At 40.1% G+C, this 25,408-nt stretch overlaps 1 protein-coding gene and 1 long non-coding RNA gene across 4 annotated transcripts in view; one reads left to right on the top strand and one right to left on the bottom strand.

The window, feature by feature from the left end:
• LOC138439126 (uncharacterized) overlaps positions 1 to 16,455 on the bottom strand; it is a 50,841-nt gene extending 34,386 nt beyond the window's left edge. The window contains exon 1 of the long non-coding RNA XR_011256581.1: positions 16,333 to 16,455. This is a non-coding gene — a long non-coding RNA (uncharacterized lncRNA). The remainder of the gene's footprint in view (positions 1 to 16,332) is intronic.
• The window catches only part of LOC138439123 (sterile alpha motif domain-containing protein 9-like), a 43,148-nt gene continuing 26,656 nt past the window's right edge, over positions 8,917 to 25,408 (top strand). The window contains exon 1 of one of the 3 annotated variants that reach the window (XM_069587409.1): positions 8,917 to 9,526. The gene's annotated coding sequence lies outside the window, so the exon portion shown is untranslated. Of the gene's footprint in view, positions 9,527 to 16,503; positions 16,815 to 25,408 lie in introns of those variants that run through there. The other 2 variants (XM_069587408.1, XM_069587411.1) reach the window with 2 other exon arrangements.

Here is a 25,408-nt window from a genome sequence, read left to right as displayed (position 1 = left end):
GTGTTTCTCTTACTAAGAAATCCAGAGTATTTCCTGTACCGTGAGTCAAATTGGCAAGATGTTATCAGCATAGTGGACAAGTATAAATAAAGCTGCTGCAAACATTCTTGTACATGTGTTTTGGTGGACACATGCATACTTCTTTCTTGGATGTACCTAGAATGTTCAGGTTGAGTAGACAAAATCTAATAGTTTCCCAAGGTGGATATATACATTTACACTCCCATAACCAGTATATGAGCATTCCAGTTGCTTAATCTTAATTTTTATAATATATATACAAAATATATATAGTCTAATTTATCAGTTTTTTCTTTATCATTCAGTTCAGTTCAGTCTCTCAGTCGTGTCTGACTCTTTGCGACGCCATGAATTGCAGCACACCAGGCCTCCCTGTCCATCACCAGCTCCCGGAGTTCACTCGAACTCACGTCCATCGAGTCGGTGATACCATCCAGCCATCTCATCCTCGGTCATCCCCTTCTCCTCCTGCCCTCAATCCCTCCCAGCACCAGAGTCTTTTCCAATGAGTCAACTCTTCACATGAGCTGGCCAAAGTACTGGAGTTTCAGCTTTAGCATCAGTCCGTCGAAAGAACACCCAGGGCTGATCTCCTTTAGAATGGACTGGTTGAATCTCCTTGCAGTCCAACGGACTCTCAAGAGTCTTCTCCAACACCACAGTTCAAAAGCATCAATTCTTCAGTGCTCAGCTTTCTTCACAGTTCAACTTTCACTTCCATACATGATTAGCCCTTTTCATATTCTGCTTAAGAAATTTTTGCCTACCTTCATATTCTCCTGTGTTTTGTCTTCAAACTTTTCTTTTGTTTTTGAATGTTTATAGTTTTCATAGATACTGCTGAATTTCTCTCCATTATTCTCATTTACATTTCTATCTTTAGTATTATGAGCTAGCTTATTTCCCCATATCATCCCCAACACCAGGTGTTATTAAATTTTTCATGTTGGTAACGTGATATGAGATGATATTTTGTAGTTTTTAATACTTTTTTATGAGTGAGGTTGAAAATACTGTATTTATTCATCTTTTTTTCTTGAAAATCCTCTTTATATCCTTTGCTTATTTTTTTTAATTAGGGTATGGTTGCTTTACAATGTTGTGTTAGTTTCTGCCAGAATGGAATTATTTGTAGAGACATGGATGGACCTAAAAAGTGCTTATTTTTTTTTTCCATACTGATTTGTACAGATTCTTTATAAATTACAAAGTTAGCTCTTTAACAGTATTATAAGTGTTACAGTTTTCCTGCTTGATTGGTACTCTTTTGGCTTACTTTATGAAATATTTTACAAAGTGATTACATATTTATGCAACTCAAATATATTAACTTTCTCTCTGTATGTTTTTTAGGGCCTTTACTATACCTTTCTCCACTTTAATACTTTTAAAACTTGGTCATGTTTTCTGAGAGTGTATTATTGAATTTATTATGTTTAAATCATTGAGCCATCTGCAATTTAATTTAATGTAATATGATTGAAGTTATCTAATTTTATTTGGTCCTGTATCAGGGAGTATGCTCTGTAATGGTGTGGACGTACCTTAGCATCATTCTCTTAGTCTGGTTAAGACCCAAAACATTGATTCCAAGAGAGACCACAAGCCTCTCATATACCTTGAGATAGGTCCCATGGTTACTGTATTCCAAATTTACATACATTTCTTTCTTCTTTTTTTTCCCCCCCCCCCAAAGAACTGGCTCAACTTTTAAGTACCATTTTTTTCACTTGTCTCTTCAGGAACTGTTTTCATTCTCTTCACAGACAAAGAGAGAAAAAGAGGTGAAGTCTATACATTATAATTGCTGATCTGAACTGTATGTGAAAAGATAGACTTAACAGAAGCCCTCCAAGTACCATACTTTCCAGCCTGTCATGCTCTCTACGTGTTTTACTTACTTCTTTCCTTTTTCAACTTTCAAGTGCTGTAGATATTTCGCTGAAGGAAAATCTGATTTTTTTCTGCTGTATTTCTGCTCTCTAGTTGGGGTGAGGATGAAGACATTGAGATGATAGAAGTGGCTTTTTTGCATCCTTTCTCTTGGTTGCTTACTGACCCATTTGGTGGGTTACTCCATAGGCTAATTAAATTGTCCAGATTTCTTTTTTATTCATTCTTCCTTCATTTTGAATTTTAAAAGTAGATACCACATGTCAGTTCTTACATAATTGTCTCTTTCTATTCATGATTAACACTTTAAGTTTATGGAATAAGCGTGTACCCTTTCCTTTGTCTATATGTGACAAGAGCCCCTTACCTTATACATGCTGCTGCTAAGTCGCTTCAGTCGTGTCTGACTCTGTGCGACCCCATAGACGGCAGTTCACCAGGCTTCCCCATCCCTGGGATTCTCCAGGTACGAGCACTGGAGTGGGTTGCCATTTCCTTCTCCATACCTTATACCTAGTAGAAGGCAAAACTAGAAAGCATTTACAGAATGACATGAGAAAATATGATCTCAAAGTAGGGAAGATGTTCTAAATAAGACACAAAAAGCATAAACCACAGGAAAAAGCTCATGAATTTAACCACATTGAAATTAAGAACTTCTGTTTACAACCGCGAAGTAAGTGAAAAGCGAAACTAAGAGCTAGAATTAAATTTGCAATACACACAGTAACTAAAGGATTAGGACTTAAAACACCCAAAAACAAGCAACAAAAATTATGACCAAACTGATTTTAAAATATGCAAATTAAATAAACAGGAATTTCAGAGCTGAGGAAGCATAAATAGCTAAACATATGAAAAGATTTTCAATCTACTAATAATGAGGCAAATGGAAATTAAAATCACAGCAAGATACAGTTTCACATCCACTTGAATGATAAAAATCAGAAAGTCTCATAATAGCAAGAGTTATCATGGATGTAGAGTAAGAGAAACCCCTTAATCTGTTGCTTATAGGAATGTGGGGCTTCCCTAATGGCTCAGTGGTAAAGAATCTGCCTACCAAGGTAGGAACCAGAGTTGGATCCCTGGATCAGGAAGATCCTTAGAGAGGAGCCTGGCAGGCTACAGTCCATGGGGGTCATGAAAGAGTCAGACATGACTTAGTGATTAAAACAACAACAATAGGAATGTAAACTGCTAAAACTTCAGGAAACATTTAAGTATTATATAGGAATGTTGATCATGTACATCAACCAAGATTCCCCTCCAGGCAACATTTTCTAGAATAGCCCTTGTTCATGTGCATCAGAAGACATGCACAAGAATGTTCAAAACTACATTATGCCACTCTAATATTCATCAACAGAAGCATGGATAAATCAGATATGGCAAAATAACTCAGTAGAATATTAAATGGCAATGAAAAATAACTACAGCTACATCAATGTGGGTGAATGCTGAGGGCATGTATATGTAACAATCCAGTTCCAGTAGACAAAACCAAGCAGTATGTTTTCTGTGAATATTTTTATGGGTGGTAGAATCTCCAGTGAAAATCCAGGAATCCTAAACTTATTTGTGTACGGCTGAGAAGGATGACATTTAAAGAGGGAAATTTTAACTTGGAGTTAAGCCCGTGAGAATGAAGGAGAGAATGAACTTCACTTTACTTCTTTCTCTTATTGTGGTTAGGAGTGATATTATACAGGTGGCAATTGTATGATTCTTTTTTTATTTTCAGTAATTACCAACCTGTAATCCACCAATCAAAAACTTACAGATTGATAGGAAGTAGAAGGACAAAAGTTTTTAATGAGCAGTTTGAGTAAAAAATTGAATCACCCTCCAGTACTTCAGTGTGTATTTCAACAAACAAGGGAATTCTAACCACAGTACAAGGAAACCTAATCACAACACAACCATCCAAATCAGGATGGCCAACTTGGGGTGGACACTGATATTAACTTAGATGTTGATTATTTTATCTAATCCTCACACTTCATTCAAGTTTCACTAATTATCTCAATAATGTGTTTTATAACAAAAAGACCCAGCATAAGTTGCATTTAATTTCCTCCAATCTGAAACATTTCCTTAACCTCTACATGTTTATGACCTTGACACTTTTCAAGATGAGAGGCCAGCTATTTTGTAGAACATCCCTCAGTTTACATTTGTTTGATGTTTCAGGATTAGTAGATTTAAGTTATGTATCTTGGCAGGAATATCACAGGAGTGATGCTGTACACTCGCCATCCTATTAGGGTTCATCATTCTCATTTGTCCCATATTGATGTCATTCACCTCGATGAATCAAAGATAACACTGAATGAAAGGGCCTGCAGGCTTCTCCACTGTACAGTTAGTCTTTCTCATTGTCATTAGTAAGTATTTGGTGGGAAGGTAAATTGTAACTTTGTCAATACACTGCTGCTGCTGCTGCTGCTGCTAAGTCGCTCCAGTCGTGTCCGACTCTGTGCGACCCCATAGACGGCAGCCCACCAGGCTCTTCTGTCCCTGGGATTCTCCAGGCAAGAACACTGGAGTGGGTTGCCATTTCCTTCTCCAATGTATGAAAGTGAAAAGTGAAAGTGAAATCGCTTAGTCGTGTCCGACTCATAGTGACCCCATAGCCCTCAGCCCACCAGGTTCCTCCGTCCATGGGATTTTCCAGGCAAGAGTACTGGAGTGGGATGCCATTGCCTATTTCTCATCAAATTTTCCAGTTACTCATTTACTTATTTATATCTATTTGAACTCATGGTTCTCTGTATCATTCAGTGAATTATCTGATTATTCAGTGGATAATCTGTTACTACACTATTTATTTTGATCCTCCAATTGTCCTAGATTTGAGTATCAGGAGCCTATTCAAGTTGACTAAACTTTTTAGTACTTTCTGTATCTTTCTTTGATCTCTTCCTTGCTTTCTGGACAAAAAAAAGAAGACGTCTCAAGCTTATCTTATACTTTCCCTGTCCCATCTCTAGAATCTGCTATCTTTCCAAGGGGCCCTGGTTTTTTAGAGAAAAAAAATCGCTTTTAGAAGGCACCATTTGAGTGCTAGTTGTGCTCATTGCTATGGAGGTGTCTCTCCTCACTCTCAATCAACAAGAGAAGACAATATATTCACAGCTATATCTATTTCCATATCTAAATATACTTTAAAAACATGAATTCACACAGATATCTCCAACTGTAGTTCCATACTGCAAATTATTCTCTTCTCATGTTTGTAACCCACTTCTCCAACAGTGAGAAATATGGCTTTCACTTCCTTATATATTTTCTTATTTGAGTAATCCCTCTGTGTAATCAATCTTCTATCTCAATGCTGCTATCTCCTGCCCAGAAGAAGTGCCCTCCTCTCTCAACTCAGCTCTGGCTCTTGACCAAAATGAATTTTAATGATTTCTAAGCTTCCCAGGTGGCTCAGTAGTAAAGAATCCTCCTGCCAATGCAGATGTGAGTTCGATTCCTGGGTCAGGAAGATCCCCTGGAGAAGGAAATGACAACCCACTCCAGTATTCTTACCTGGGAAATCCCATGGACATAGCAGCCTGGTGGGCTACAGTCCATGGGGTCGCAGAGAGTCAGATACAAAACTTAACAACTGTGTGTGCGTGCTTTACTAAACTTGGAACAGGTATCTTCTAGATTATAGGTCCCTGACTAAAGGCCTCCCTTTCCTTAGAGCATTTACTTTAGAAAATTTGTAGTTGCAAATTATTTCTCTGCCCCTTTAAAGTGTATGCAAATATTCTCCCAGCCTAGTTCCAGTTCTATAACCCAGGATTGTCCTTCTCAAGCACCAGGGAACGAGGTATTTGAAATGTAAACATCAAAGGAGATAGCACCCCTGTTTCCCAGTATCTGTGAGAGGGTGGAAACCTAACTTGGATGCATGTCAACTAGCAAACCCAGGGGGCCTAATCACAGAGAAAAACATTTGCAAACTAAGCAACACGGTGTGCTTCAGGCACCCCATTGACCAACCTACTGAACAGTAGTCCAATTTTTTTTCCACCCGTTCATTCCTGGGTTTACTTAAGAAGAGCTGAATTCAGTCTCTCTCTCTCTCCCCTCTATTACCATAGGGTGGTTTAGTTGCTAAGTCGTGTCTGACTCTTGTGACCCCATGGACTGTAGCCCACCAGGCTCCTCTGTCCATGGGATTTCCCAAGCAAGAATACTGGAATGGGTTGCCACTTTCTTTTCCAAGGGATCTTCCTGACCCAGAAATCAAATCCTGGTCTCCTGCATTGCAGGCTAATTCTTTATTGACTAAGCTATGAGTTCTCGAATAAAGTTTTCCTTGCCTGTTTGACCTTCCTCAGTGCAATTTCTGACACTTCATTTTAGCATCTTCTCCCAGAAGAACACTCTCCTCTGCTTGGGCTCTAATAGCCCACACCAGACCAATCCTCCGTTTAGACACTCTGCTCACTGTGCTAGCACTCTGACACCACACCAGGTGGCCCCACACACCGTCCACACCTCCCTCAGGCTTGGATTCCCAGCACCGGTCACGCCTACAGATGGATACTCCCTTCACGCTATGCAGGTCCTACTCGCCCCACCTCAACCACACCCCTACCCCGCCAGGTCAGCTGCCTTCCTAGGCCCTCACTTCCCACTCTCTCACCATAGACATCTACTTTTCTCTGCACGTATAATGATTTAACGACTGAACTGTTTGAAATGGAAGAGAAATAAAAAGATGGTCAAAGAAAGAAAGGGGAAGATGAAGACTTCATTTCATTAGCAGAACTGCTTAGGAAGCTTTTAAAAATGTACTGATATGTGGCCTTGTCTCTAGAGATATATGGTTGCCCAAAAGCAGTCCTGGTAATTTTCTGCTTTTATTGAAAACTCCAAGTGATGTTATTGTGGAGTCTGGGTCCAGAACTGCACCATTAGGTACAAAGAAGGGGTAAATAGGGGAACAGGGGTAAATATGGGCACATCTGGAGAATGAAGTATATGAGAAAGCCCACTGAAGCGTTCAATTTTGTCCATTAGGTAGGGAGAGATGTCACCAGGTGAGAATGAGGGGATCAGAATTTTCAGGAGATGGGAAGTGGAGAATCTAGTAAACTATACTTATTCAGTTCAGTTCAGTCTCTCAGTCGTGTCCGACTCTTTGCAACCCCATGAACCACAGCATGCCAGGCTTCCCTGTCCATCACCAACTCCCAGAGTTCACCCAAACCCATGTCCATTGAGTCGGTGATGCCATCCAGCCATCTCATCCTCTGTCGTCCCCTTCTCCTCCTGCCCTCAATCTTTCCCAGCATCAGGGTCTTTTCAAATGAGTCAGCTCTTCACATCAGGTGGCCAAAGTATTGGAGTTTCAGCTTCAGCATCAGTTCTTTCAATGAACACCCAGGACTGATCTCCTTTAGGATGGACTGATTGGATCTTCTTGCAGTCCAAGGGACTCTGAAGAGTCTTCTCCAACACCACAGTTGAAAGCATCAATACTTATTCAGAGAGGGAGACAAAATGTAATAAAGAACAAAAGACTGTGGACATAATGCTGAACTTAACAAAAACTGTAGCAAGAGTCCTACTGGGATGGATTGTTCACCTAACCCATTCTGAAAGTCCACACACACTTGGGTTTTAGTATAGCCCACCAGTTTGGTAAAACATCTGGGAGTATCAGTAGACATTATAGCTCAAACAACTACAAAAATTATCTTTACTTAATGAAAAAATCTTCATAATATTCTTAGAGAATTTTGCTTAACAAGCTTACCAAGGTTGTGGGGGTGTGTTATCAAGATTTTATTGTTTATTAATTATATCATTCCATACAATTTTAAGTAAACAGACTTTGAGGAAATACACTGGGAGATTTAAACAGATAATAGTAATATTGATGAAAATGTTCAAATGTGTTTCATAAGATAGTAAGAGGCACCACTTCCACTATCATCCCCCAAATTTGTAGATTTCATATAAGAATAAATATAGTTCATGGCATTCTTTGTAAGTCTATGAACCACAATGTGTGTGTTAGTCGCTGTGTCCAACTCTTTGTGACCGTAGGGACTGTGGCCTGCCAGGCTCCTCTGTCCATGGGATTCTCCAGGCAATAATACTAGGGTGGGTTGCCATGCACTTCTCCAGAGGATCTGCCCAGCCCAGGGACTGACCTGCTTCTTCCATACTGCAGGCAGATTCTTTACCATCTGAGCCAGCTGGGAAGCCCTTGAACCATGATACACCTGAACAATCTCAAAACTTCAAAGCAAAACAAAGCACTTCTTCTGCTAGCAGATGTAGCAGTTTCAGTTTCTTTAGAAAGCAACAGCAGAAGCTAAGGCAACATTGCAAAGCAATTTTCCTCCAATTTTAAAATGCAAACAAATTAACAAAAACTATACACACAACCCCCAAAGCTGTCATATTCCAGTGGTTCTGAATTTTGATATTCATATCAGAATAATTCAAGAAGTAAAATGTGATTCACCATTTACTGGGCAGTATTCACTACCTATTTGAAATTATATGTTTCAGAGTCTGGTAAAATTTCTCAAATATTCAATTTATATTTTTAAAATATATGAATAGAAAAAAGTATAATGGAAAACAAAGACTGCATTTGGATAATATGGTTCCTCCCCTTCTTTTTATATTCTGTATTTCTTAAGTTTGAAAATGAACTTCAATTATATTCATAATTTTTAAAACTAATGTTCTAATTTTTAAAAATAATGAAATTCATGATGACCCAATATACATAAGTATTAGTTTGCTGGGACTGCCATAATAAATTTCTACAGATAAGATGAGTTAAAAAATCAGAAATGTATTTGCTCACAGAGGCTTGAAGTCCAATGTCAGGGATTTGTCAGAGCTGGTTTCTTTTAAGATCTCTATTTTTGACTTGTAGACAGCTGTCTTCTCCCTGTGTCTTCACAGGGTCGTGTCGTGTGTGCGTGTGTGTGTGTGAGCATGTAACACCAATCTCTTCTTACAAGGAATCCAGTCATATCTGGATTAGGATCCACCCTATGACCTCATTTAGCTTAATTAACTCTTTAAAGACCTTCTCTGCAAATACAGTCACATTCTGAGATAAGGAGGGATAGTGCTTCAACCTATGAATTTTGGGAAGCAATTCAGCCTGTAACAGACACTTGGATTACTCTGAGCTTTCAGTGTTTTCCCAGTATTTTTTTCTGTAGGTTTTTTTGTCTTTTTTTCTGACTCGATTTCTTAACTCTGGATGACTTGAAACTGTCTGGTGAACAGTTTCTCAGCAATGGTTCAACTTTGTTGATTTTCTGTAACGTTAATCCATTAATATTCTATAACCATTAACATATATTTACATATATTTAATATTTTACAAACCTAAAGAAATATGTTCGGAAGCAAAACTGAGACTGTTTACATTTCCACTTCCTCACTCTGCTTTTGCACAGGGTCAGGGCTTCAGGAGACAAGTAAACATCACAACTTAAAGCCTTATTTTTTAAAAAGGATTCTTACAGCCACACGTCTTCTACCCATTAGAAGAAGAATAAGAAAGCAAAAATTAAAAATCAACCATTTAAAGTTTCTGATGTAAGAAGAAGACGTTTTCAGAAAAATCCTGGTAAGTTTCCCAATCATTACACTTTTATTTTTTTATGCTTATGAGGAAACTGCTATTTTTATAAACTCCAGCTGTAGTTTTTAATTAAAAAAACATGTGTTTGTACATAAGCCATTACTTGTAACACTATTGAAAGTAGAAATACGAGTGTTTTAATTCTATATTGGTGTATTTAACTAAGGCTGTCTTTGTAAATGTTCTTCTAAAAAGAAATGGATCATTAAGTATACTTAAGGTGGTGAGCAGGTTTCTGATCATGTAGGGCAGTGGGGAAAAATGATACAGAAACAATGCAAAGACCTTCAGAAAGTTTCACATAAGAGATTGCAAGGGAACCTGTGGTCATGTGCAATTCTGCCTTCCAGAACTTAAGATGTTATTAGAAGTCCAACAGAATATTTAATCAAAGATAACATTCCCCAGAGGCTATTTTTTAGGTTAAGTGCCTCCTTCACATCTGTCTCATACAGCAATTTGGTTTAAAAATTAAAATGAAAACTTAAACTTATGCTTAGGAAAATAAAACTAAGCTTGGCTTATGTGTGGTTTCAGTTCGTCAGACCATCAAAAGACAGTGTGAGTAGCCTTCCTGGGCAGCAGCCAGGATTCTGAATGGTCTCTCCCCCAGTCAGCTCTCAGTCATGTGAAGCAGAACAGCTCCTCAGGGCATGATATCTGGGATGCTACTGAGGACCTTAGTCTTCCCTGGTGGCTCAGCAGTAAAGAATCCACCTGTGATGCAGGAGACTCAGGTTCAATCCCTGGGTCAGGAAGATCCCCTGGAGAAGGGCATGGCAACCCACTCCAGTATTCTTGCCTGGAGAATTCCATGGACAGAGGAGCCTGGCGGGCTACAGTCGATGGTGTCGCAAAGAGTTGGACACGACTGAGCAATGAAACAACAACAACTGAGAGCCCCTTGAGATGAAGGTGGGTGAGCCCTAGTTCTCATCCTGAAGAGCTCTGCCGATTTGGTACTTCTTAATCCTCAAGAGAGAAGACTGGAGGAGTCACTCGAGAATGGCATCCAGTGGCTCCTGTGTCAATGATTAGTTACTACTACTAATAAGATCTGTGTCCCTGATTATTTCAAAACAGGAAGATGAGGGCCCCTAGGAAACCAAGAGTGTGTCAAGGCATTCTCAGAACTTGTCCACACCAGTCATTTTGACCTTTGTTTATTTCCAACTATATACATACACATACATACATATGGTCTTAAAATTGATGAACTACAAACTACTTTAAAAGCATTACCAAATATAATAGGTTAAAATCCTTATCTGTCATCACTCCTATCATGTGGGAGAGAGCAGTTGAGAAACTTTTGAAATTATAATCAGTCCACGGATATTTTTAAGAGTTTAGCATATATTCTTGAGACCAGGTATTGTTGATATTTACATTTAACAGAAGAAAAGACTCCATACTTGAGGAATAAATGTCAATGACCTTATGCGAGAAAAGTACTTCTATTTCCCTGGTATCTATAGGCAGAAGCTGAACAAAAAGATGAAACAGAAAACTGCCGCCTGTTAGATGGCACAAACTTCCCTTTGCAGCATCTCCGACGTTAGACACTGCACACAGTGAGCCACTGTGTTTAGAAGCCAAAGAAAGAACTGTCAAAATAAGGGACCGATTACACAAGGAAATCAAGGAAATTCTTTCTTTTTTTAAATTTATTTTTAATCAGAGGATAACTGCTTTACAATGTTGTGTTGGTTTCTGCCATATAACAACGTGAATCAGCCATAAGTATACATATATCCCCTCCATCTTGAGCTCCCATGCACCCCACCCATCCAGCCCATCCAGGTTTCCACAGAGCACTGGGCTGAGCTCCAGAGGGAAATTCGTGATGTGCTGCTTCATTTCCAGAATGTTGGGCCTTATTGGAATTTTGTAGTCACTGGTTAAATCAAGAGAAAATTTGGAGTCTGTCCTCTGAGTCCTTAGGATATGCAGAGAGAGGGGAGATGGTTTAAATTACTGAAAGCGGTCTGTATTGCATCAGACCCTAGCAGAGTACGTCTGTGGAAAGAGGCAGGTGCCTCACCTGGAGATCAGCTTGCCGGAGCAGAGGCAGCAGGTGAAAATAGCAGATGTGCTGAGGCGCCAACCCTGAGGGCCCAGGAGAAAAAGGGACCCATGCGGGGGGAAACCTGCCTTGGGAAATGGCCTCATCTGGGGACTAGGAGTGACACAGCAGAAAAGCTTTATGGGGTATTATGGAACTGGGATACCTAGAAGGACTGGGGGAGAAAACACACTAACTTTCTTTTCCTTTTGATAAAACTTTTTTCTTCTTTTGTGACCAGATGATTGAAGCTAGAGTTAGGTCTGGCCTAACAGGCAGCAGAGTAAAGAAAGTTCCCCAGATTTCAGTCTGGGATTCAAGCCAAGTAAAATAAGTGCCCTAGTATAATGAGCAAAAATTCCTTGACCCAGACATTGCTAACTCAATGATTTTCAAAAATTCATTATTTTTAACTACTCTAAGAAAATATGTTATTCGTTCAACAAATTCTTGTTAAGAAGCTACCACATGCCAGGCACTGGAAAATAGTGAACAAAACACACAAAAACTCTTGACACAGAATAATGGACAGAACAGAACATTAAAAAGATAAATAAGTAAAAATACATGGAATGGAACACTGGATTGTGATAAGTCCTATCTAGCTTTCTTTAAAATCCAGATGAGGGAAAGGAGACATCAGGAGATGGGGTCGTATTCAGTAGGCTACCCGAGCAGTGTCTCTGTAAGAAGGTGATGTTTGCTAAAGACCTGAAGGAAGTGAAGGAGTGAGCCCTACTGGTGCCCAAGGATATTCCAGGGAGAGGAAACAAGGGAAGTGCTGGAAGCAGGAGCAGATGCCACGGGCGAGGAGCGACAGAGAGCTGTACCAGATTTAGAGACAGAAAAACAAAGCTAAGATGTTATATCAGAGGGGTAACAGGGTACCTGGTCATCTGCGGCCTGGGCTTCCCATGTGGCACAGTGGTAAAGAATCCACCTGCCAATGCAGGAAACCCAAGAGACACGGGTTCAATCCCTGGATCAAGAAGATCCCTTGAGTAGGAAATGGGAACCCACTCCAATATTCTAGCCTGAGAAATCTCATGGAGAGAGGAGCCTGGTGGTCTACAGTCCGTGGGGCCACAAAGACTCGACATGATTCAGCAACTAACACATACACATAAAGTTCATAATAAGGAGCTCGGCATTCACTGCAAGTCAAATGGGAAGCCACTGGAGGAACTGAACAAAATATTAGTATGTTATTTACACTTGGAAAGAGTCACTCTAGCCAAGATTTTGAGATGTCCCCAAAAGGATCAATTACAGCAAGAGTGAAACTCGTGAGAGAGCCACTGCTTAATTTAGGAGAGAGATGTTGGGACCTGGACCAGGAACGGAGGGGGTAGCTGGTAATCAGATGCCTGTTTTGAAGATGTGACCTATAGCATTTGCTCCACACTGAATGTAGAATGTGGGAGAAAAGAAAGAGAAAGTATGCCTGCAACATATTTTGAATGTTTATTTAATTAAAAGTATTTACATATAGGATGAGATGCCATGTAGAACTGCCATACGACCCAGCAATCCCACTGCTGGGCATACACACCGAGGAAACCAGAATTGAAAGAGACACATGTACCCCAATGTTCATCGCAGCACTGTTTATAATAGCCAGGACACGGAAACAACCTAGATGTCCATCAGCAGATGAATGGATAAGAAAGCTGTGGTACAAAGACACAATGGAGTATTACTCAGCCGTTAAAAAGAATACATTTGAATCAGTTCTAATGAGGTTGATGAAAGTGGAGCCTATTATACAGAGTGAAGTAAGTCAGAAAGGAAAATACCAATACAATATATTAATGCACATATATGGAATTTAGAAAGATGGTAACGAAGACCCTATATGCGAGACAGCAAAAGAGACACAGATTTAAAGAACAGACTTTTGGACTCTGTGGAAGAAGGCGAGAGTGGGATGATCTGAGAGAATAGCACTGAAACATGTATATTACCATGTGTGAAATAGATCACCAGTCCAGGTTTGATGCCTGAGACAGGGCGCTCAGGGCCGGTGCACTGGGATGACCCTGAGGGATGGGATGGAGAGGGAGGTGGGAGGGGGATTCAGGATGGGGAACACATGTACACCCATGGCTGATTCATGTCAATGTATGGCAAACACCACCACAATATTGTAAAGTAATTAGCCTCCAATTAAAATAAAGAAATTAATTTTTTTAAAAAAAGAATGTGCTTTTAAATTTTCTACACTTGAAAAACTTTCTAGTAAAAAGTTAAGGGGAAAACCTGTCCCACAAACAGTTTCTAGTAACAGTCCAATCAATTGCATTTTAATTTTGCTGTGATTGTTTAATGTAATAGATTCTCAACAAATATATCCTCAGGTAAAGTTGGGCAATGACCAGGTCTTCTCTTCTCATACCTCTGCTTCATCATAGATGCCTTCTAGGATGTAAATCCTGTAAATTCACAAGAAAATGCAGCTCATCTAATAGCAGGAGATCAAAGAACCTCTTGAAGACATATTTCAAGTTGCTGATATGAAAAGGAGGCATTTTCAGATAAGCCCTGCTAAGTTTCTAAGAATTAGAGATATCTGTTTCATCAACTTTCTTTAAAAGGTATCTTTAAAAACTAATTCTAAAAACTAAAGCATAACTTTGGAAATGAATATACTTTGAAGTGTACATAAGCCATTTCTAACAAAATGATTCTAAAAGTATTGAGAGATCTCATTGCTTTCATATACACATCACCAGATGCCACTGTTTAAAAAAAAACAGAAACCTTCCAGCAAGCAAGGTGCAGAATGTTTCTGATGGTGGAAGGCTCTGGAGATGAGGCTAGAAGACCTAAGTAAATTTAGATCAAAGATCAAGAGTTCAAGCATACCAAACTGTTTAGAAAATTGTGACTACATGCAGCTATGCCAAACTCTGTCTGATATAACTCAAGATGGTGTCAAAAGTTTTTGTTGTTGCTGTTGTTAAGTCACTAAATCATGTCCAACTCTTTTGCGACCCCATGGACTGTAACTCCCCAGGCCCCTCTGTCCATGGGACTTCCCAGGCCAAGAATACTGGAGTGGGTTGCCATTTCCTTCTCCAGAGGATCTTCCCGACCCAGGGATCAACCCTAATCTCCTGGATTTTTTACCGTTGAGCCACCAGGGAAACCCTATCAAAAGTTTACATCTAGTTAAAGATGAAAACCTCCAAAGTTTAATCAACAATTTATTCAAGGATTTCCTTTACAATTAGCTTGTATAAAGACTATGAGAAGAATTACATAATTTAAATGTAGTTAAACACAGTCCTGGAAAATGAAACTAGCTAGCTTTGTAGTTTCAGTCCGAAAGAACATCAGAGCAAGGCATATGCCTGCTGGGCTCCGGCCAAGACTGGGAGCATCCTTTCCTGGAGGCATGAGTACCTTCAGGCTGCTGAGGCCCAGTCTCCTAAAGGTGGGGGTGGGCACCGGTTCTCACCACTGAAGCTGCTAGTTTAATCCTTCCTGCTCACCACTCCCCAAGAGAAAAAATAAAAGCCTTTAGGCAATGGATCCTGAGAGTAAGTACTCATAAAGAGAACTCTGGGTTCAAAACTTTCCCAGAACAGAATAAAGAGGGTAAACTGTAATTCTTCTCCCCAGCTCCAGGAGCAGCTCCCCCTTTACCCATTTTAGGCATAGATGTTTCAAGTGCATCTCTTTTGAAGAAGCAAAGCGAAAACAAGCAACAAACAAGACAACACTGGTTCTGGTCCGATTGCCCGATAACGCACAATGAACGGTGAAACAGATTAGCTGAGAGAAGGCGTAATTTAATTATGGAATAGTTTTCCTGATCACAACTCCCCCACCCCCTTTACTGACACTGTGTAGTCTTGCCAAACATAAAGGTCTCTCATGTTTAAAAATATGCCAACACTCCAGAACATAAATCTGATCAGGTAATGTTCATGAAAGACCTTTGTAAGCCTCAGAACAGTGAACTAGATTAAAGGAAAGTGAGTGAAGTCGCTCAGTAGTGTCCGACTCTTTGTGACACCATGAACTGTAGCCTACCAGGCTCCTCTGTCCATGGGATTTTCCAGGCAAGAGTACTGGAGTGGATTGCCATTTCCTTCTCCAGCAGATCTTCCCGACCCAGGGATGGAACCCAGGTCTCCCGCATTGTACACAGACGCTTTACCATCTGCACCACCAGGAAAGTCCATGAGCTAGATTAAAGTTCTGTATAAACATTAACAAACCATCACTGAAGAAAAGGTTAAAGACAGTGATGGGCCAAGGAGTTACATCAAAGCACTGTAAGACCTTTTTGCTCAAATTGTCACCTTGAGTTAAGTACAATATATCACTCCAGACCAAATATGGCTCCATGACCATATAAGTTGCTCATATAATTGACAGAGTGCAAAATTCATGTGAAAGCATTACCAGATATATAGTAGCTTCAAATAAGTATGTATCTTCTCAGCTCCCATCATAAGAGTGGGAAGTTGAGAAATTTGTTGATTTTATAAAGGGTCTTCATTTTTGAATAATGGGGGAAGCTTTGAGATAACGCAAAAAAATTAAAAAAAAAAAAAACTGGCTTGGGAAGAACAGATGTCAATCACTTTATTCCATCTCCCTGGATAGAATTCCTGGGAGAATTCAAACAATGAGGGAGAAAGCAAGAAAGAGCCTGTCTCCCTGTTAGGTAGTGCAAAAAAAAAAAAATCACTCCCACCATCCCCAGGTTACTCACACGCACATGCACATGCCAGTATGCGCACACACAGTGTCTCCGGGCAAGTAATAGCCTGTAAGCAGGAAATCCTTCATGGGCTGTTTCTTGTAGCGTTCCAGGCCAGAGGCAAAGGCTATAATCATTGGCTGAAACTGGAGAGAAAACCTAGAACTTTTCTTCACAGTCTTTGGGGGCGCCCAGAGGAGCTTACTGTGAGACACTGGCTAAGAGAAGATAGTGCCTCAGACCTGGGCAGGGCAGGTCTGCGGAGAATGATAGGAGCATCTCCAGAGTAAGGTCTGTCTGGCTGGAACAGCCAGAGCAGTTAAAAGAGCAGAGGACAATGCAGAGACCCCCTGAGTCGAGCTCACCGAGGATCTAAAGTAGAAACTCTGGAAGCAGGGTGGAGCAGGACAGCCAATGGAAAAGGCTTATACTTAGAAAACAGGCTTAGTGTGCAAGCCCAGCAGTGCCAGTCCTCCACTGAGCGAGTGACCCAGGTGAGTTAGAACTCTGTTTTCTCCTTTGTTAAGTGAGAATAAACTTTGTTTGCAAGCATCTGGTAACGATTAAATTGAATAGTGTAAGTTATTGATACATATCTGGCACTTAGTAGGCTCTTATTAGAATGAGATAATTCACATACTATAAAATTTTTTTTAAGTTATACAAGTCAGTGTTTTTTGGTATATCCATAGAATTGTGCACAATCAATTTTGGAACATTCTCATCACACCCTTAAAAATCCTGTACCCATTAGCAGTCAGTCACCATTTACCCTATCCTCCAGCCCTTGGCAGCCACCAATCCACTCTCTGTCTCTATGGATTGGCCTACTTTGGACATTTCATATAACTGGAATCACACAATATATGTTTATTTGTAAATGGCTCCTTTCATTTTGCATAGTTTTTGAGGTTCATCCATGTCATGTTATCATGATTTCATTTCTTTTTATTGTCAAATAGATTCCATTGTATGAATATAACACATTTTGTTTATTCAGTCATGAAGGCAATTTATTTTTGTGAAGCACTAAATGAATATCGCTTTGTTGATCTAAGATGGGTGTGTTTTACCAAGTTTGCCAAGACCTTCTTGAATTTAAATAACTATCTTTGTCACTCCATTTCAGTCTTTGTTTAAAGTCCTTTATTCACTGATAGTCTATTTCAATCCCCTTGTCCTAAACATATAACCTTAGTTTTCTCAAACTATATCGTTTACCCCTTTTCCAATACTCGCCTTCACATTTAGATATGTTACAGGTACATCAGTTCATATGATTTCAAATAGAAACAATATTTTTCCAATAGTTGGAAAACTAATTATCACACTGGAAACAAGGAAATGAACAACTGGATAGACAGTTTTTTGTTTGTTTGTTTGTTTTTAGTTTATTACTCATACCTAAGTTAAGTATAAATTGAAAAAAAAAATCAAACCCCAGAATGTTTCTTCAAACCATTTGAATGTTTTATTTTTTCATTTTCATTTGAGGAAATAAATATCACACCTGAATACCAAATATGCGTGAGTTATCTAAGAGCCAGCATATCTTTAAACATGGTTGGCTTCTACTAATCACTGTGAAACCACATCATGATACCTCTGAAGGATAGGTAAACACAGACTATTTGGATCAGCAAATTCTTTAGGGAGCAATCATTCTATTTTCCAGCATTAACAATACTCCCAATACTTCCTCAAAACACTTGACTAAATAAACAGAGACTGGCTTAGACAAAAACTTACAGTAAGCTTGATATCACTCTGAAGGAATAACTGGTATGTTAGTGTGGAAATAGCTATGATAAGAAAAGCACAGCCAATGTGGGATTTAAAATCACATGAATAGTATTTTAAGTTACCAAAAAGACTCTTAACAAAGAGACATGGAGCAAAGGGGAAGAAAAATTTTTTTTGGCTGCACCGTGCAGCTTTGGAGATCTTAGCCCCCTGACCAGGGATAGAACCCAGGGCCCGGCAGTGAAAGTGCAGAGTTCTAACCACCAGACCTAAAGGGAGGTATTTTTTAAGAGACATCAGAGGTCTCTGCTTAAAGCTGAGTAACTCTTGAGTAAATAAAGTGTACCTGTGTGCTCTGATTTTAACCAATCTTTTTTTTTTTTTAACAGTCTATGGAACAGTCTCTATGCTAACAACTAGGTATTTTATCCAAACATATCTAGTCTCTGTGGGAAAATGGGGCATTTCCAGTGTACAGTTGGCAATGATTATCTATTGCTCATAGGATATAAGCCAGTTCCTGAATGTGGTCGACTCTTCAAGGAGCCTCGTGTGTCCAAAAGACTGAACACATGCATTGGATATAAATAGCCATGGGAAGATTAATTTTGTTCTTACAGTCTTAGAAAAATGGAAAGAGGCATTCAAATGAGTCATGACACACAATTTATAAGTCCATCCACAAAGAAGAAATTAGTAAGAAATAGTTAGAGAGTTAATAGGAAATATCCACATGGTCTCCGATTATTTAAAAGATATTCATTGTGTGCAAAGGAGCAAGAGCTGCCTGGTAGGACACAATATCCATAATGTCACTTTATTTCGTTTTTTCAACTACTCGTATTAACTGTCCATTAGTCCACTCAATATATATAAAGCAGATTGACTTTGCTGGCTCATCTTATAAGTTCTGAAATGATGTTCCTTGTGGCTATTGTAAAAATATAAACATTGAGTGTCACATTTGACCCTTCCTAAACCGGTGAGACGGAGAAGGCAATGGCAAGCCTCGCCAGTACTCTTGCCTGGAAAATCCCATGGATGGAGAAGCCGGTAGGCTGCAGTCCATGGGGTCGCTAACAGTCAGGCACGACTGAACGACTTCACTTTCACTTTTCACTTTCATGCATTGGCGAAGGAAATGGCAACCCACTCCAGTATTCTTGCCTGGAGAATCCCAGGGACAGAGGAGCCTAGTGGGCTGCTGTCTCTGGGGTCGCACAGAGTCGGACACGACTGAAGAGACGCAGCAGCAGCAGCAGCAGCAGCAAGATGGTGAGAACATATTAGGTAGTTCTAACATCAGGCCATACAGTTTGAGTACCAATTAAACTAAAACACCTTTTACTCACAGATGTGGTAGAGTAAAACTGTGATATTGGCAGTCTCAGACTCTTGATATGGATATGCTAAGTATCATTATTTCTTTATTCCTAAACTTACCAGGTGAGATTATACCAGTTCCTGATTTCACTTTGACTGATACAGGGATCTGATGTGAAGACTCACCATGCCTTAAAAAGTATTGCTTCTTGTACGAGTCTGGATGTAGGCTTGACAGTTTCTTAAAAAGTTAAACACTCAGCTATTAATATTTGATCCAGCAATACCTTGCCAGGGCTGTTTACCTAAGAGAAGTGAACATACATTTCTGCATAAGACTTGTGCAGAAATAGTCATAGCAGCTTTCTGCATGACTGCCAAAAATGGAAATCAGTCAAATGTCTATTAAAAAAAAAATTGGATAAACAAAGTGTGGGATGTTAATAAAACAGAATACTATTCAACAATAAAAAGAAACAAGCTATGGACACAGGCAACATTTAGACCAATCTCAATGATATTATATTGAATAAAGAAGCCAGTCACAGGGGAGTATATTCTATATGATTCTAGTATTTCAATTCTCAGATAAGGTTAAGCTAATCTGTGTGTGCGTGTGTGTGCGTGCGTGTGCCAAGTCACTTCGGTAGTGTCTGACTCTTTGCGACCTGTGGACTATAGCCTGCCAGGCTCCTCTGTCCATGGGATTCTCCAGGCAAGAGAACTGGTGTGGGTTGCCATGCCCTCCTCCAGGGAATCTTCCTGACCCGGGGATCGAACCCATGTCTCTTATATCTCCTGCACTGGCCAGAGGATTCTTTACCACTAGCACCCCCTAAGAAGAATGGTTTCCTCTGGAGGGGGTTAGTAGTGACTGAGAAGGCACATGGGGTGACAGAAATGTTCTGTGTCTAGATTGGGGTGGTTTGTTAAAATTTTACATTTAATATACGTGCACTCCAGTTTTATCTCAGGGCAAGTATAGCTGAAATAAGAGTAACTGAATGTAAAAAAGAGAGGGAGACTATCAGAAAGTCAGTCGCTCTGAAGCTGAGTGATGGATACCGTGTTCATTTTGCTTTCCTGTTAACTGTGTATTTAAAATTTTCCAAAGAAGTTGTGCTGTGAAGCTCTAGTTCATGATGTGAGGAAACAGAAGCTATAGTTTGATGAATGGGAGAACAAAATATTACGACACATGCTTCCCCTGTTGGCAAATATTTTGCTGAGAGATTATAAAAGAGTGAGACTGTATACCGAAAATGTTAATAACTGTGAACAAGGGTTAGAAGTCAGGTAGATCTTGTTTTTCTTTTTTCTTTTCCTAGTTGTTTCTTATTTTTTAATTGGACACATATTAGTCTTTTAATTAGAAAAATATACCATCAATATTACCATCTTAAAAATATTAGGATTTCCCTGGTGGTCCAGTGGTTAAGAATCCACCTGCCAATGCAAGGGACACAGGTTTAATCCCTGGTCCAGGTAGACTCCACATACCGTGGGGTAACTAAGCCTGTGCACTGCAGCTGCTAAGCCCACACTCTAGAGCCAGCGAGACACAGCTACTAAGCCCTCATGCCCTGGAGCCCGCGCTCTGCAACAAGAGAAGCCGCACAGTGAGGAACCTGCGCACCATGACCACGAAAGCCCACGCACCGCAGCAAAGACTCAGCTCGGCCCAAAATAAATGAATACATGTTTTTAAAAGTTTTTCAGTTCAGTTCAGTCACTCAGTCGTGTCCAACTCTTTGCGACCCCATGAATCACAGCACGCCAGGCCTCCCTGTCCATCACCAACTCCCAGAGTCTACTCAAACTCATGTTCATCGAGTCGGTGATGCCATCCAGCCATCTCATCCACTGTCATCCCCTTCTCCTCCTGCCCCCAATCCCTCCCAGCATCAGAGTCTTTTCCAATGAGTCAACTCTTCGCATCAGGGGCCAAAGTACTGGAGTTTCAGCTTTAGCATCAGTCCTTCCAATGAACACCCAGGACTGATCTACTTTAGAATGGACTGGTTGGATCTCCTTGCAGTCCATGGGACTGTCAAGAGTCTTCGTCAACACCACAGTTCAAAAGCATCAATTCTTTGGCACTCAGCTTTCTTCACAGTCCAACTCTCACATCCATACATGATTACTGGAAAAATCATAGCCTTGACTGGATGGACCTTTGTTAGCAAAGTAATGTCTCTGCTTTTGAATATGCTATCTAGGTTGGTCATAACTTTCCTTCCAAGGAGTAAGCGTCTTTTAATTTCATGGCGGCAATCACCATCTGCAGTGATTTTGGAGCCCACAAAAATAAAGTCTGACACTGTTTCCACTCTTTCCCAACTATTTCCCATGAAGTGATGGGACCAGATGCCATGATCTTCGTTTTCTGAATGTTGGGCTTTAAGCCAACTTTTTCACTCTCCTCTTTCACTTTCATCAAGAGGCTTTTTAGTTTCTCTTCACTTTCTGCCATAAGGGTGGTGTCATCTGCATATCTGAGGTGACTGATATTTCTCCTGGCAATCTTGATTCCAGCTTGTGTTTCTTCCAATCCAGCATTTCTCATAATGTACTCTACATATAAGTTAAATAAGCAAGGTGACAATATACAGCCTTGACGTACTCCTATTTGGAAAAGGAGTTGTCTGTTGTTCCATGTCCAGTTCTAACTGTTGCTTCCTGACCTGCATATAGGTTTCTCAAGAGGCAGGTCAGGTAGTCTGGTATTCCCATCTCTTGAAGAATTTTCCACAGTTTATTGTGATCTACACAGTCAAAGGCTTTGACATAGCCAGAAGAGCAGAAATAGATGTTTTTCTGGAACTCTCTTGCTTAGTCCATGGAATTCTCCAGTCCAGAATACTGGAGTGAGTAACTGTTCCCTTCTCCAGGAGATCTTCCCAACCCAGGGATCGAACCCAGGTCTCCCACATTGCAGGTTGATTCTTTACCAACTGAGCCACAAAGGAAGCCCTAAAAGTTTTTAAACAATAACAAATAACACCCCCCCCCCAAATGACTCTCAGTCCTAATTACTCTGAATCAATAACAACAAGGGTAATGTATTCCGGATGCTTGCAAAAATCCTGTCTCATGAGCTAAGAGGCTTCTTGGTATTGTAATACTTCCTTCATCTGAGAGAAAGAGGAACATGATCAAAAGTAAAACTTTTGTTGTTTTTGTTCCTAAGAGAAATTTTATGTAAAAAAAAGAGCATGTAATTAAAGCATGAGCTATTCTACAGAGCATTTCTAGATCATGACCAATTTTTCTGTACTTGTTACATTATAATAATTTTATTAGTGCATAAGGACCCCAAATGAGTTAAAAGAGAAACCCTGATCAGATAGTATCCAGGGAGCTTAACTTTGAACACTCTTAAAAGGATCCTTGCTCTTTGGATTACTGAAATAATTTTTTAAAGATAACAAAACCTCAGTCCAACAAAGAGATTAAAAGAAGGCCTGGAAGGGAGAAGGAACTTCCCCTGATCTATAGCAAAGAATTCCTCTCAAATATAGATCATGACCACCAGTGAGACAGGTCACATCCCAGGATTATTCAGAGGCTGACTCCCAGCAAGAAAGGGCTGATGGTTGAAGAACCAGACAGATCTTAGAGCACAGGAGAAGAGGCACTGGACAACATCAGAAGTCACCAGCAGAGTCTACCCCCTCAGGTGGACAGACACAACTGGTTCCGTTTTCTACAGGACTGTTTGAGCAAATAGTTGGCCCAAGAAATTCATATGCAATAGCAGGACTGGACCAGCAGGGTGGGTGAAGTAAGGAGGAATCCAGGCAAACAGTACATGCACATCTAGGTCCAACTTACCTCCAAGGAGTAAAAATTGCTTCTTAGAAGCAAAATAAAAAAAAAAAAAGAAAGAAAGAAAGAAAGAAAAAATATCAGGCCTTTCTTTAAAATAGACCTCATTTTTAGTGCAGTTCTCAGTTCATAGGAAAATTGAGAAGATACAGAGATTTCCCAACTACCCTCTGCCCTCACATATATATTAATACAACCTCCCCCACTATCAACATCCCTCACCGGGGTAGCACATTTGTTACAACTGATGAACTTACATTAACAACCATCACCCACACTCTGTAGTTAGCTTACGGTTCAGTCTTGGTGTTGTATCTTCTATGGGTTTTGGCAAATATGTGTGTAATGGCATATGTCAACCATTATAGTGTCATATAAAATAATTTCATTGTCATAAAAATCCCCTATACTCCACCAATTTATTCCTCACTCCTCTCAAACTCCTGGCAAACACTGATCTTTTTGCTGTCTCCAAAGTTTTGCCTTTTCCAGAATACAATATAGTTGGAATCATATAGTATGAAGCCTGTTCAGATTAACTACTTTCACTAAGTAATATACATTTAAGTTTCCTTCATATCTTTTTATTGCTTGACAGCTCACTTCTTTTCAGCACTGAATGAAAATTCCATTGTCTGGATGTACCAGTTTATTTATCCATTCACCTGCTAAAGGATATCTTGGTTGCTTCCAAGCTTTGGCATTTATAAACAAAGCTGCTATAAGCTTTTGTGTACAGGTGTTTGTGTAGACACAAGTTTTCAACTCCTCTGGGTAAATACCAAGGAATGTGATTGCTGGGTCATATGGTAAGGGAAGGTTTAGTTTTGTAAGAGACCACCAAACTGTCTTCCAAAGTGGCTGCACCATTTTGCATTCCCACTAGCAATAAACAAGAGTTCCTGTTGCTCTAACATCCTCACTAGCCTTTGCTGGTATTAGCGAATTTCGGCCATTCTAATAGGTGTGTATTTCATTGTTTGAATTTGCAGTTCCCTGATGACCTTTGATGCCCTTGTTTATGTATAAGGCACAGATATACATAAACTCATGCAATATATCTGTAGTATTACAATTTCAAGGGAGAGGACAACTAGGTTGAAATCCTCCTCCTTAAGGGGGAAACAGTCTAATAAAGAATCAGAGAAGCACTGTCTGGGTAGTCAGAGAGGCAGCATGAGGAGAGAGACACAGGATAGATGAGAAGGATTGCACATGTTGAAGAACTGGAAACTGGCCTCACAGGGAATCTGAGCTATGAGACAAGCCAGGGGAATAAAACTGAGTATGGAGAGTAGAGCGTCAGTTAATTTTTGCAACCTGTTTGTGTTAGGCAAGGTTCTCCAGAGAAACAAAACCAGTAGCACATATTGCAGAGAAAGAAGAGGGCAGGGAAGTGGGGAGTGAGAGAGAATATTTAACAGTTTGTGCCTCAGTTTCTTCGGCTGTAAAATGGAAATAATAGCATCTACCTCAGAGGATTGTGGTGAAGAGGAAATAAGTAATAGGAAGCACTTACAACAGTGCCCAGTACATAGTATATGCCAATAAATGCTTTAAAAACATATGAAGCCAGTCTGAATGTGGAAGCCAAAAGCTAATTGAGTTCACATAATACATGTTAACAGTTGCTATTACATTTTTTTTCTTGCTTTTTAGAATTTTTATTTGTTTTTGGTTGCACTGGGTCTTCATTGCTGTGCAATTGTTCTCTAGACACCATGAGCCAGGGCTACTCTCTCTAGTTGAGGTGTTCCGGCCTCTCACTGTGGTGGTCTCTCTTGTTGCGGAGCACAGGCTCTGGGGCATGCAGGCTTCAGCAGTTGCAGAATGTGGGCTCAGTAGTTGCAGCTCATGGACTCTATAGCATGGACTCAGTAGTTGTAGCTCACAGGCTTAGTTGCTCTGCAGCTTGGGGAATCTTCCCAGACCAGGGATCGAAACTGTCTCCTGCATTGACAGGTGGATTCTTTACTGCTGAGCCTCCAAGAAAGCTGCGCCACTTGCTTTTAATTTTTCAAATGCTATCTTTGCCATTCTCAGGCAGTTCTGTGCCTGTCACTGAGTCAGACATTAGAAAAGGTACATCCCAGCAGGGTGGCCACTGGGGGCCCTACCCTGGTCTGCTCTGCAGAACTAACCTGGAGGACTTTAGCATTCAGGCAGAGGAACCAGAGATCAAATTGCCAACATC

Source organism: Ovis canadensis, chromosome 4 (genome assembly GCF_042477335.2).
Source record: "Ovis canadensis isolate MfBH-ARS-UI-01 breed Bighorn chromosome 4, ARS-UI_OviCan_v2, whole genome shotgun sequence".
Taxonomy (NCBI): Eukaryota; Metazoa; Chordata; class Mammalia; order Artiodactyla; family Bovidae; genus Ovis; species Ovis canadensis.
The sequence above is the reverse complement of the archived record's forward strand: the minus strand, read 5'-3'. Positions and strand labels throughout refer to the sequence as shown.